Below are 14,372 nucleotides of genomic sequence, written 5' to 3'. Positions count from 1 at the left end.
TGCAAATGACAGGATTTCATTCTTTTTCATGGCCAAATATGATTCCAACATTTGTATGTCTTCTTTTGAGAAATGTCTCAAGTCTTTAGCCTATTTTTAAATTGGATTCTTTGGGGATTTTTGGTTTTTAATGATTTGTTTGAGTTCCTTATATATTCTGGATATTAACATCCTTGTCATATGTATCATTTACAAATATTTTCTCTTATTCTGTAGGTTGTCTTTTCATACTACTGATTGTTTCCTTTGCTGTAAAGAAGCTTCTTAGTTTGATGCAATTCCATTTTTTTATTTTTGCTTTTTTTGCCCATGCTTTTTGGAGGTCTTATCAAAAAATCCTTGCCTAGACTATTGTCATGAAGTGCTTCTCCCTTCTTTTCTTCTAGTAGTTTTATATTTTCAGGTCTTACATTGAGCCTAAGAATACTGAGTTATAGAAATGCCCCCTGTATTTCTGGAGACAAGATTTGATTTCAGAAGTCAAATAAGGCTTTGCCTTAAAGAAAAAATAAATGTGTTAGTTCAAAAGCTGCCTCACCTCAGGAGGGCGTCTCATTGGTCAGTGACAGCTGCATTTCAAAGAGACAGCTGTAAGCTGGGCCTATGGTTCTCACCTGTTTTGAAAGACAAGACAGGCTTCACCTAGGGCCATAGGTTGCCAGAAGCTGATCAAAGGCCACCGGAGATGAGAGCTGATCAGATAGATATGCTAATGCCCAAGCCAGGCCCAGACGGAACCATGCGGTTAAAGTAATTAACACAAGGCACAGCTCATGTTGACTTCTGAGATCGTCTCTGTCTCCAAGAACACAATTACCGGAGCCATGATGTCTCTGTTTTTTGCTAAAGTAATAGCCTTATCATAAAACTTAGAAGTTTGCCCTAAGAAGATTTTTTAACTCATTGTTCACCTAGATAGAGTTAGTTAAAGGATCTGTAGTAGCCTTTTAGAAGACTTTGACCCTAAACCAAACTGCCTGTTAGTATGTAAATCCTGTTGCCCTTGGCAACCCGAGCATGTATATGCCCTGTAAGTACCCATGTAAAAAGTTCAGTCTTTGATATATTTCCACGGGAAGAAATATATCCATCCGGACACCCTCCCTTTGTCTATCTTCATAAACCTTTATTTTATAAACTATGTCTTTGGCTCTGAGTATTATTATTAATTTATTTTTATTTCTGTTTCCTACTATTTTTTCATTCTTTGCGACAACTCCTGCCTGAGAGACCCGACCGGAAAGTAAAAAACCTCTTTTCAGGGAGTGTAGCTAACTCCCCGCAGTCTTACATTTACATTTGCAATTCATTTTGAGTTGATTTTTGTATATAGTGAGAGATAGGGGTCTAGTTTCATTTTTCTGCATGTGGATATCCAGTTTGCCTATCACAATTTATTGAAGAAACTGTTTCTTCTTTTTTAAAATCCTTTTATTTTAGTTGACACATGCTACTTGTCCATATTTATGTGGTACACAGTGAATCAGGGTAATTAGCAAATCTCTCAAACATTTGTCTTTTCTACAATTTGTGTTCTTGGTGCTTTTGTCAAAAATCAATTGGCTGCAGCATCACTGATAAATTATATTTGATTTGACACTGGAATCACAACTAAATTGTTTTGGATCAAAAAAAATCAATTGGCTGCACATGCATGGATTTATTTCTGGGCTCTTTATTCTATTTCACTGGTGTGTGTCTCTTTTTATGCCAGTACCATGTTATTTTAGTTACTATAGATTTGTAGTAGATTTTGAAGTCAGGTAGTATGATACCTTCAGCTTTAATCTTTTTGCTCAAGATTGCTTTGGGTATTCACAGTTCCATACCATTTTAGGATTATCTTTTCTATTTCATTGAAGAATATCATTGATAATTTGATAATAGTTGCATTGAATGGTTGCATTGAATCTGTAGATTGTTTTGGACAGTATGGCCATTTTAACAATATTAATTCTTCCAATCTATGAATGTGGGCTATCTTTCTATTTATTTGTATCCTCTTCACTATTTTAAAGTCAATGTTTTACTGTTTTCTTCCTAGAGATTATTCAGTTTCTTGGCTAAATTTATTCCTAGATATTTTATTATTTTTTGTAGCTATTGTAAAGGAGATTATTTTCTTGATTTTTTAAAATAGTTCAGTATTAGCATTTTCTTAGTTTATTTAGTGTTACTAAAATAGAAATAACTGAAGCTGGGTATTTACAAAGCAAAAAGGTTTATTTAGCTCATGATTCTGTAGGCAGTGAAGTACAAGAAACACGACACCTGCATCTGCTCACTTTCTGGTAAGGGCTTTTTGTGATGTGTCATAACAGGTTAGAGAAGGTCAAAGGAGAAGTAGACATGTGTAAAGTGGTAAAATGTGCGGGTCATTCTGGCTCTACAATAACTCAGTGTTGCAGAGACAAATCTACTCCTGTGAAAACTAATACAGTCTCAGCAGAGTGAAAAATTACCACCATGAGAAAAGCATCAAGCCACTCATGAAGATGGAGCCTTTGTAATTTATAAAGAAGAGAGGTTTATTTAGTTCATGGTTCTGCAGGCTGGAAAGTTCAAGATTGGGCAGCTGCATCTGGTGATGGCCTCATGCTGCTTCAACTCACGATAGAAAGCCAAAGGGGAGATGGACATGTCCAGAGAGACCACATGGCAAGAGAGGAAACAAGAAAGCAAAACCAAGGGAGCCAGACTCTTTCTAACAACCTGCTCTCTCAGGAGCTACTCCATTCCCACGTGAGCAGGAACTCACACACTTCTGCAGGGGGGCATTAATCTATTAGTGAGAGAACCACTCCCATGACACAGACAGCTCTTATTATGCCCACCTGCTAACACTGCCACATCGAGGATCAAATTTCAACATGAGTTTTGGCAGAGACAAACCACATCCAAACCATAGGAAATTACTGCCCTCAATTCAACTTTGCCTCCTCCACTTCTATACCTTTCAGCCACCACAATATTTTCCAAGTGAGATTTGATCATGTCATCCTTCTCGTAAAATCCTTAACATCTCACTGTTTGTATAATACTGAACAAGCTTATGGTAATGTTCTAAGGGTCCCACATGGTTTGGCCCTGCCTGCATCTCCAGGCCTACGTTACATGCAGAATACTGCTCCTCACCTTTTGATGTCTAGTCACGCTTGTCTCCTGTCAGATCCTGGATCATGGTACCCTTTTTCCTTGAATGACACCCTTTTCCCCTCTGACTAAATGCTCCCTTCTCCACTCTTACCTGAATAACTCCACATCATCTTCCAGATCTTGGGGAACCCTCCTGTGACCTCTGTATTAGGCCAAATTTTCTTTAGTTTCAACCTTCATGATGTCACATATCTTTTCTGCATAACAATTATTCTTGTTTATAATTAAACACTTGATGGTTTTAGAACTTAATTAGTGACTATATCTTTTAAAAGACAATAACAAAATGTTAGCAATTATATCTATTTTGTTCCAATGTATCCTTTGAGCCTGACACCTAGAAAGGTTTCAAATAAAAATATGTTGAATAAATGAGTTCTTATTACAGTTTCTGGCAAGTAGTTTCTACCTGGAGTATATTGTTTCCGTGTGATTGTTAGAGACGTGAATAGAAGTGGATGCTGTTTGGCTTGTTAAGTTCCAAAGGTGATAGCATTGTTCTCTCTGATCAAAGAAATTTATTCAAGAGTTTTAAGGTTCAGGAACATTCAATTGTGGCTATCAAATGTGTTTTTAGAAACATTCTTTCTTAGCTTAAAAAAGATATCTTATTATTTATATCAGTTTTGCATTTAGAAATATTCATCTTCTTTTAACAGAGAGTCACTAATGAGGATGACACCTTAAAAAGAGCATGGTCCTAAGGTTCTTCATAACTGTGTGGCTTTTTGTAAGTTACTTAATGTCTTTTAACCTCAGGGCTCTAATCAGTGAAATAGCTACCTCATTGATTGTAAGCAAAATTCCTAGTCCAGAAAAATGGTTAGTTTATTTCTCCTCTCTGTATCTATTTGCCTCTCATCTCTACCCCAAAGGTTTTCAGTCTGACAGTATGTGTTATAATCATTTGAACCAGAAGTCTTGAAAATGCAATGCACGCATATGAGGAATCATAAAGATGATCCATTGGAGATAAGAAGAAAATGTTAGAACTTTAACTTATAGGCATACCTCATTTTATTATGCTTCACTTTATTACACTTCACAAATATTGTGTTTCTTACAAATTGAAGGTTTGTGTCAACCCTGTGTCGAGCAAGTCTACTGTTGCCATTTTTTCCAACAACCTGTGCTCACTTCATGTCTCTGTGTCACATTTTGGTGATTCTGGCAATATTCCAATCTTTTTCATCATTATTATATCTGTTATGGTGATCTGTGAACAGTGGTCTTTGATGTTACTCTTGTAATTCTTTTAGGATGGCGCAAACCACATATGACAATGAATTTAATCAATAAATGTGTGTGTTCTGACTGCTCCACTGACTGGCCATTCTTCCAACTCTCTTTCTCTTCTTGGGATTCTCTATTCCCTGAGACACAACAATATTGAAATTAGGCCAGTTAATAACCCTATAATGGCCTCTCTATATTCTAGCGACAGGAAGAGTCATACATCTCTCACTGTAACTCAAAAGCTAGAGATGATTGAGTTTAATGTGAAAGCTGAGATAGGCGGAAAACTTGGCCTCTTGCATCAGACAGTTAGCCAAATTGTGAATTCAACCGAAAAGTTCTAGAAATAAATTAACAGTGCGACTCCAGTAAACATGCAGACAATAAGAAAGCAAAACAGTCTCATTGCTGCTATGGAGAAAGTTTTAGTGGTCTGGGTGAAAGATCAAAGCAGCCACAGCATTCCTGAAGCCAAAGCCTACTCCAGAGCAAGGCAGTAACTTTCCTGGGAAGGGTAAGCAAGGTGCAGGAGAAACGTTTTAAGCTAACAGAAATCGGTTTATGAAGTTTAAGGAAAGAAAACATTTCCATTACATGAAAGTGCTTTGTGAAGCAGCAAGTGCTGACATAGAAGCTGCAGCGAGTTATCCAGAAGATCTGGTTGACATCACTGACAAAGGTGGCTGGCTACAATAAACAGCAGATATTCAATGCAGACAGAATAGCTTTATACTGGAAGAAGATGCTCTGTAGTAATTTCATGGCTAGAAAGAAGAAGTCAATGCCTGGCTTCAAAGCTTCCAAGGACAGGCTGACTCTCTTGTTAGGGTATAATGCAGCTGGTGACTTTAAGTTGATGTCAATGCTCATTTTGCATTAAGAAAATCCTAGAGTCCTTAAGATTGATGCTAAATCTACTCTTCCTGGGCTCTGGAAATGGAAAAGCAAAGGCTGGATGAGAGTATGTCTGTTTATGGCATGATTTACTGAATGTTTTAGGCCCACTATTCAGATCTACTGCTCAGAAAAAAGATTCCTTTCAAAATATTACTGCTCACTGACATTGCACCTACTCACTCAAGAATTTTGATGAATATGTGCGCAGACATTGATGTTTTCACACCTACTAACAAAACACCTATTCTGTGGCCCATGGATCAAGGTGTAATTTTTACTCTTAAGCCTTATTACTAAGGAAATAAGTTTTGTAAAGCTATAGCTGCCATAGACAGTGATTCCTCTGATGGATCTCAGCAAAATAAAATGGAAATCTTCTGGAAAGAATTCACTATTCTAGATGCCATTATGGAATTCATGATTCAGGGAAGAATCAAAATATCAACATTAACAGGAGTCTGGAAGAAGTTGATTCCAACCCTCATGAATGACTATGAGGGGTTCAAGAATTCAGTGGGAAAAGTTACTGCAGATAGGATAGAAACAGCTAGAGAGCTAGAATTAGAAGTGGAGCCTGAAGATTTTACAGAATTTCCTACAATCTTATGATAAAATTTGAATGGATAGGAATTCCTTCTTATAACTGAGCAAAGAAAGTGGTTTCCTAAAATGGAACGTACTCCTGGTAAAGATGCTGTGAACATTGTTGAGATGACAATAGGAGATTTAGAATATTACATAAATTTAATTGAGAAAACAGCAGCAAGGTTTGAGGGGATTAACTCCAATTTTGAAAGAGTTTCTACTGTGAGTAAAATGCTATCACGTAGTATCTCCCACTACAGAAAAGTCTTTCTCTATGGAGAAAAGTCACCGTGGAAAACTTGACTGTTGTCTTATTTTAACAAATTGCGGCTGGGTGAGCGGCTCACTCCTGGAATCCTAGCACTCTGGGAGGCCGAGCCTGGTGGATTATTTGAGCTCAGGAGTTCAAGACCAGCCTGAGCAAGAGCGAGACCCCGTCTCTACTGAAAAAATAGAAAGAAATTATCTGGCCAACTAAAATATATATAGAAAAAATTAGCCAGGCATGGTGGCATGTGCCTGTAGTCCCAGCTACTCGGGAGGCTGAGGCAGGAGGATCGCTTAAGCCCAGGAGTTTGAGGTTGCTGTGAGCTAGGCTGATGCCACGGCACTCTAGCCTGGGCAGCACAGTGAGACTCTGCCTCAAAGAAAAAAAAAAAGAAAAACCAAATTTCTACAGCAAGCACCACCCCATCCAGTCGGTCAGCAGGCACCAAGATTGAGGCAAGACCCTCCACCAACAAACAATTTATGACTTCTTCAACATTTAGAAGATTGTTAGCATTATTATTTTTAGAAAAAAAGTATTTTTAAATTAAGGTATGTACTTTTTTTAGGCATAATGCTATTGTACTCTTATAGAATACAGTATAGTATAAACATACCTTTTATATGCACTAGGAAACCAAAAAAATTGTGTGACTCACTTTATTGAGATTATCTGGAACCAAGCCTGCATTATATCCAAGGTATGCTTGTATTTTTATATTTATTATTTATATAAAATATAAATAATAAAGATTGATGCTGATAACTTCAGTTCATGTTTAGTAAAATTAAAAATCATATCTAATTTCAACAAAACTAACCTTCAAAAAATGGACAAGTTGCTTAAAAATAGTCCTGCAAAAAACCTCTACTTGAAGATAACTTCCAGAGCTAATGTCTCTGCTCTTTGCAGGCACATCCTGGGTAGCTCAATAAAACCAAAAGCATCCTAATCTAATCATACTGTTGTATACCACCTGAAGTTTGTTTTTAAAAATAATCACAGTTAATCAGAACTTTCTTAGTAAATATGACATTTTGTTTTTTCACAATGAGAAAGAAACTCATCCCAAGGAGAGAGCATTTTGCAGACAGGTATTTGGAAACACGCTGTTGCAAACATGTTACCTATAAAGACTCATTACTATCCACATAAAAAGAAGCTAGAAATCATTTTTTAAGCAGTTCCTATGAACAACTGGCTCAAGGGCTACAGAAATTCAACATAAAACCAATTTCAACAAAATCCTGGCCTAATTATATGTGGATTAAAAAATGCATGTCGTAATTATTAATGCAATCACTGGTGTATTTCTTCCATTTGTAATTAAGGATTTTCAAGGTATTTTATTTTGCTAAAAATGGCAATGTCAGCTCTTAAAACCAAGTACAACTTAGTACTAAAATGCATTTTACTGAGAAATGAACTTTGGATGCTGTAACAAAAATATTGAAGCATTTACAGTGAGATAGTTTTGTATTCTTTGCCAGTAAATTATTTATAAAAGCATTTGTCTTATTTTTGAAGAATTATACTTTGTGTATATCTTAAAATGTATGCAATATTTCAGCACAATATATATAAATATAATTTTAAATATGTAATTCTACATATACTTAGGGGACATGCTCATTTTTTTTCTTTTTTATATAATATTTGTATTAATTAACTGCTGGGCACTCAATCTCATTTATACTTTTTTTCTGTATATTTTTGACATAAACAATCTTTGACTACCTCTTCATATGACAATTTGATTTTTTTTTTCTTTTTTTTGATAGGAATTAGTGTTCAGAAAAGTTTGGAGAACCCTAGAAGTAACTTCTGCAAAGAAACTCTTAATTAATTATACAACTCTAGACTACAAATATACCCTCTTCCTCCTTTTCTGCAACATATGCTTTAACTCATCAGCCTTATGCCTCTGGTTTTGTTCTCTATTCCTTAAAAATCATATTTTCTTTCTTTTTGATTGCTTTTCTAAGTTATTCTTTCCATCCTTTTTGGGAACTCCTCATTATCACTTAAGTTTGAATAGTGTTTTTATAGCCTTTCATCTTCTTCTCTAGCTGGAGACCGGCTCATAGGCCCAGGGCATATAATTGGCAAATCCCTCAGGCGCTGAGACAAACATAGCTCCTACCAGGGGGTCACCAGAACGGGTCCTCCTGGTATCCGTTCCCTGGAGGGTCTGGCTGAGCTCTTTTCTTCCTCACCTTCTGTGCAGGCTGCTCTTAAAACTACTCCAGTTTATTTTCTCCCCCTCATCAGGAAATCTCTTTATTAGGAAATTACACTAATTCACACAAATGCATCTGACTCAATCCCCTTAGGTAACTGCAGCAAATACACTGAGATACCAGGGATCGGTCAAAACGTCCCATTCCTGCTTTCTCTTCTTTGGAGAGGTTTGTTTGCAACTTGACTCCTAAGAAATTTGTGTTTTTAAAAATTAGTATTGCAAACAGATTTGCTTGAGAAAAACCTGGTCTTTACATTTTGTAATTTTATTCATGGTTTAAAAGGTTTCTATAGAAGAAGTATGAATTAAGACAAAGCTAATGAATTAAAAAGTGAGTTATGTAAATACCTTTACACACGCACACACACACACACACACACAGACTGCTCTAACTGAAATAATTTAAACAAAAACTAAAAAGGAAATAGTAGGGAAGAAATGTCTCCTTTGTCCTTTTTTCCTCTCAAGGTGACATACTATTTATCAGAAATGAGAAACAGAGGTCTGAGGAATTGGAGGGCAGGTTCTACCTGTAAGTCCAAGACACGTGGAGGGGGTTACCAGCCTCGCTAGTGGAAGAACATTGTAAGGGCTGGGCCTGTATCTAGTGCAGTCTATAAACGGAGTGCTACATCACAAATTGAGAAACATCAACGTCCTTGGAGAAAAAAAGGGATGAGAGTTGAAAAGACTGATTCGATTAATTATGCTAGATAACTCCCTCCACAGTGGATGCCGTTAGGGATTTTTCCACATGTGCTGGATCTTGGAAATCAGTGGCAAGGTCTCTGATATATATCTGCTAAAAACCTGGATGAAAATCAAGTCAGTCAATCACTTGGCTTCTTTATTCTTATGGTGCCAAAATATATATATATTTTAAAAATCCATGTTCTAATAGAATGTTTGCATATTTATATGATTCATTGCTGTCATGTTTACACATCTTTCTATTAGCATATTTCCATAAACATTTATAGTAAAATTTATTTCCATGTGGAATGCCCCAAAGTCATCACTGTTTGGGAAAAAAGTACATTTCTAGTCACCGTGTAAGTCATCAGATAATGGCCACTGCTAGAGGTAGGATTTTGACACAGAAAGAACAAAGGTCTGATCTCATAAAACAATCTCCCTCTTCCTATCTTTTCGGTTCAGCTACTAACTTAAAAAATATGTTTAGGTTGTTGGCAGTTTATTATATCCAGAAGGAAACTTGACTTCCTTTTTAGAGGTGAAAAAATCTGAAAGTGCAGAACACTCAAAATAGCACTTACCTTTAAGATAAGTGAAATATATTCAAATTTAAAGCATAGTTACCCTTTTGATTAGTAACTTACAGTCTATAAAGCATGTGCTTGGAGGAAAGGTGCCACATAAAAAACAACTATAGCTATGAAGAAGTGTGGTGTGAAAATTATAACTTAGTTTTAAATGTCTTTTAATGCCGATTTAACCATTTGAGGAAAAAAAATCATGATATTTTCCCTATAAAAGTTTCCAAATCAACTAGAAAGGTTGTTTTTTCTTACTTTCACTGCACAGAGTAAACTAGAACTTTAAGTGTTATTTTCTCACCATAATCCCATATGTCATTGAATTAAGTAAATAAAATTGTAAAATGATTAATCAGTTATGTTCTAGGTTTCTTAAACAGTGGACCATGATTTGTGGCTTTCCAGTTATTAGTGGACAAGGAAGGCAAGCTGGAGAGGGAGTGGGATTATATTTAGATAGGTGCGTATTTTTTTTCTTTACTATTCTAGTCTAAGAAACTGTCCTCCAAAGTCATTTTGCTTTGAAGCATTGTCTCATTAAATGAGGAGATAAGGGATTCATATGAGGTGATGGAGATTTGTGGGGTACATAATTTGGTTCCAAGAAAAGCAACAACTCAGTTGATCCAGAGATAATGGCAGAAACAATCGGAAGCAAACTCCAGGATGGTCTAGCGAGAAAGCATAGAACTACGTAAGGAAATAATGGGAACCGTGTATGCGCCCAGGCCGAGGATTCCCTCTTGCTAAATGTATACATTGGCTAAGTATGTACTGAATGCAGATGAACACATTCATCTGTAACGTGGTGTGGGTCTTTTAGAGGTTAAGGGAGGCATGATGAGGCTAAGGGGTATTACGGGTCTACTGAGCCCTGTGAGCTGTTGAGCTGCCTGTGTTGGGCATGACCACCTGCATGCTCGTGTTGAGCCCAGTGGAGGCTGTAATTGTTTAAAGAGTAGAATTCTCCTGATCAATAAAATATAATTTATCTTCATTTAGATTGTAAAATATACTGCTTTTTTTTTCTTTTCTGTTTAAGAAAATATGTGTGATTCCAATTTGAACCAGTTGACCAGATTTTATTCTTTGGAGCAAACATGTGCTACTTTTACAATTTAAGCAAGTAATATTTGAGTTCAAGTTGTTTTAAGTTCTGCATAGAGTGTAGGATGACTGGCAACTTATTACTGTAAGTCGGAAAGTGCTTTAAAAAAATCTTGAAAGGATTAGTGGAAACATATGAAGAAGATACCACGGGGAAGGGATTCAGATGCGAAGATACACAATGAGCCTGCTGCAAGCCAATTTTCCAGGTAAAGGTCTTGGTAAGGTTGGACACCTCTCTCCAGTGGAAAGGTTAGACATGCACTCTCAGGAATATGTGCCCTTCAGCAAGATAACATGGGATTTATATCCATCTTTCAGTTAATAAGACTTGGGCCTTCTATGAGGAAATAGTCCCCGATTAGAGACCATTGCTAGGGTTCAAATCACTCAAATTCTGCTGTCTTCCTTTTGTTTTCCCTTTTACACTTAATTTATTTTCATACATGATTACTCTGGATTATAGTTCAGTTTCTGGGTGTTATTTAGGATTTTTTAAAAATTGATATTTATCTTTCATTTTGATTTCCCTATAGAAAAATAAAGTCAAATGATCCATATTTTGTAAATAACCTTAACATTTTGGAATACAGGCTAAGATGTGCTTACATTTCATCACAGCATCAGATTGGATGGCACGTTTGATAAAATGCAAATACAGCAATGAGATGTGATTCAATGTGGGTGGGGAAGGTGGGTGAATTGATTAGTAACGAAGGTCAACAGGAACACTGGGCCAAAAAAGAGGTCTCTGCTTTGTGAGACAGGAAGTACTGCTCATACGTTAAGTGCTATTTTTTAGGTTTAGATGTGGTTTAAGTGATTTTTTTAAAAGGATGACAGCTCTGCCAGCATTGCAGAAGCTGGCTTATTTATAGACGAAACTGGAAACAGGACAGCTACGTTAAACACGATTACAGTGGGGAGGAGAAAGATTCTGACGGTTGGAACTAAGGTAGCGGGAGTGGACGGGAGAGTCTAGATTCTAGAGATGTTTAGGACATAGGAGATGGTTTGGTGGTACTTGGGCATGAGGAATGAGATGGTGAGATAAGTTATTATGCTACATTGTTTTAACAGATTGTCCAGTATTTATAGTTACAATTGCTAAAATAAAACATGGGACATTTTTACAGCAAGATCAAAAATAAAATTAAAAAGTTGTATGCAAACTATTGTTAAAACTATGTGTGCATGTGGCCAAAGACATACAACAAGTAAGAAAAGAGAAAACTGTTGTATGGATGTTATGGGTGATATATTTAAGAATTTCTTTATTGGACTCTCTGTTGTTTTCAAAAGTAATAGTAATAGCTGGCAGCTGTCAGACACCTTCCTCTGAACTTAAACTACTTGAACTCCAGTACTATTTTATTTACTTGAATTGCAAATTTAGCCAAATAATGTAAATAGAAAGAAAATTAAGTAATAAATGCAGTAAAATATGCTAGTAAATTTTTAAAAATGAGCCAAAAGACCTTGCTTTGTATCTTTTAAAGCTGTAATACTACAGTCCCCAACCGTCGTGCCGCGGACGGGTACAAGTCTGTGTGCTGTTAGGAACTGGGCCACACAGCAGGAGGTGAGCAGCAGACAAGCCAGCGAAGCTTCATCTGTACTTACAGCTGCTCCCCATCACTTGCATCACCATATAAGCTCCGCCTCCTGTCACATCAGCAGTGGCATTAGATTCTCATAGGAGTTCGAATCCTACTGTTAACTGTGCAAGTGAGGGATCTAGGTTGCACACTCCTTATGAGACTCTCATGCCTGATGATCTGAGGTAGAGCCGAGGCGGTGATGCTGGTGCTGGGGAGCAGCTGCAAATACAGATTATCATTAGCAGAGCGGTTTGCACAATAAATGGAATGTGCTTGAATCATCCCAAAACCACGCCCCCTCTGCCCTGGTCCATGAAAAAATCATCTTCCATGAAACCGGTCCCCAGTGCCAAAAAGGTTGGGGACTGCTGCTTTAATATGATAAATATTATTCATGTGAAGCAATATTGAATTGTGCTATTCATTATTTAAGCATCTTCTTGTCATCTTGGACAAAATTTAAACCATCAGGACCATGATATCTTTATCTGTAAAGTGGACATAAGGAATCATATATCTCAATGTTTTGAAAATGATTAAATGATAGAATATGTGTAAAGTAGTATGCAAAGTGCCTGGAAAATATTGGTTGCCCAACATGAGTTACTAGTATTTTCCCTACGCCTCCCCCTTTTATGATAAGCCTAATTATTAATAAATAAGAAATATTTGTAGAGCATGGCCTTACAGATAATACATAGACCCATATCTTTTTAGATTTGTTCTGGGAACTTACAAAGAAAGCTTCTCTTAGGCTTGTGAAAAAGAGAGGAAGGGTGTAGCTATCAATCCAGATCACTCGGTAAATATTTGTATGAGCTCAGTGCCAGAGTGTATTGTCTACTTCCCGTTCTTGGAAAGGTTCCTTTCTTATGAGTCTTGATTTCATTTTTGTGAATCTCTAATGTACCATTTATCAATATATGAGAACTGAGATATAATTAGTGTATTAGATTGCTCAGGAACAAAGTAAAGAATGCAAAATCATGACATATTTTGTAAAGCTAGTTTCTTCCTCCAAATCCTTCTGGATACTTCAGACACAATATGAGAAAGATGCAGACCATCTGGCCATTGGCCATTTGTCCATGTAGGTTACTCTCATGATCTTCATTGACCAGTGGCATTTTCCCTTCAAGCTGGTGGCTTTCTGCTTGTTTGAGGGCCTGGTGTTTTAGTGAGGATGCACATGGTACAGTCAGCCAATTCACCTCACGCTCTCATTGCTGTTCTGGCATGGCGTTTGGGGGCAAAGTCCACCTGCTTTCAAAACCCCAACCTTGTCTCTCTTTCCCTCTGTAGGCTAGTGATAGTGGAGGTCATAGGAGTGTCTGTATGATTTGTGTGAGTTAAACAGAAGAAGTGCTCTTTGCCCTGCTTCTGGCCAAGATTTTTGTAGTCCTTCTTACAGCAAGGAGCATAAGAGAAGGAAAAGGAAGAAAGGTAAACCAAACTGGCTAATATCTCAGAATACTGCCCAAGAGATTTGGGTGCCAAGCCCACATGTATCTTTGAGAGAAAGGTGTTTTTTTAAATCATGTTTTCAATTTTAGCCCATAGCACAGTACAGACCCACAGTGTTGCTAAATAAATATCTTCCTTGGCCAAAGGTAAAGTGAGGTCCTCCATTTCACAAACTTAGGAAAGGATCATCTATGATGAAGTGCTTAAAAATGTCTCGTGCTACTTTTTTTGAAATAAGATGTTCTATTTATGAAAAAATTACTAGCATAAAACTATTTCATTCAATGCTATTTTGGGATGCAGAGAAAGATAATCTAACAGAAAAACTAGAAAAGAAGGCAAATAAATTTAATAGAGATTTTATATGTGGGCATATGATCTCATTATTGCAAATGTGAACTTTCATTGCAATCTAACTGTTTAAAGGTCATTGAAAAAAAGAAATTCCATTTGTAGATTTTGGAGTCCATAGTTATAAAAAATACGGCCAAATCCCCATAGTGTTATAAAAGTTGGCACTTGCGTTAAAATTTCCAGTG

The sequence above is a fragment of the Lemur catta genome, chromosome 23 (assembly GCF_020740605.2).
Source record: "Lemur catta isolate mLemCat1 chromosome 23, mLemCat1.pri, whole genome shotgun sequence".
NCBI classification, from domain to species: domain Eukaryota; kingdom Metazoa; phylum Chordata; class Mammalia; order Primates; family Lemuridae; genus Lemur; species Lemur catta.
Note: the sequence above shows the minus strand (reverse complement) of the source record.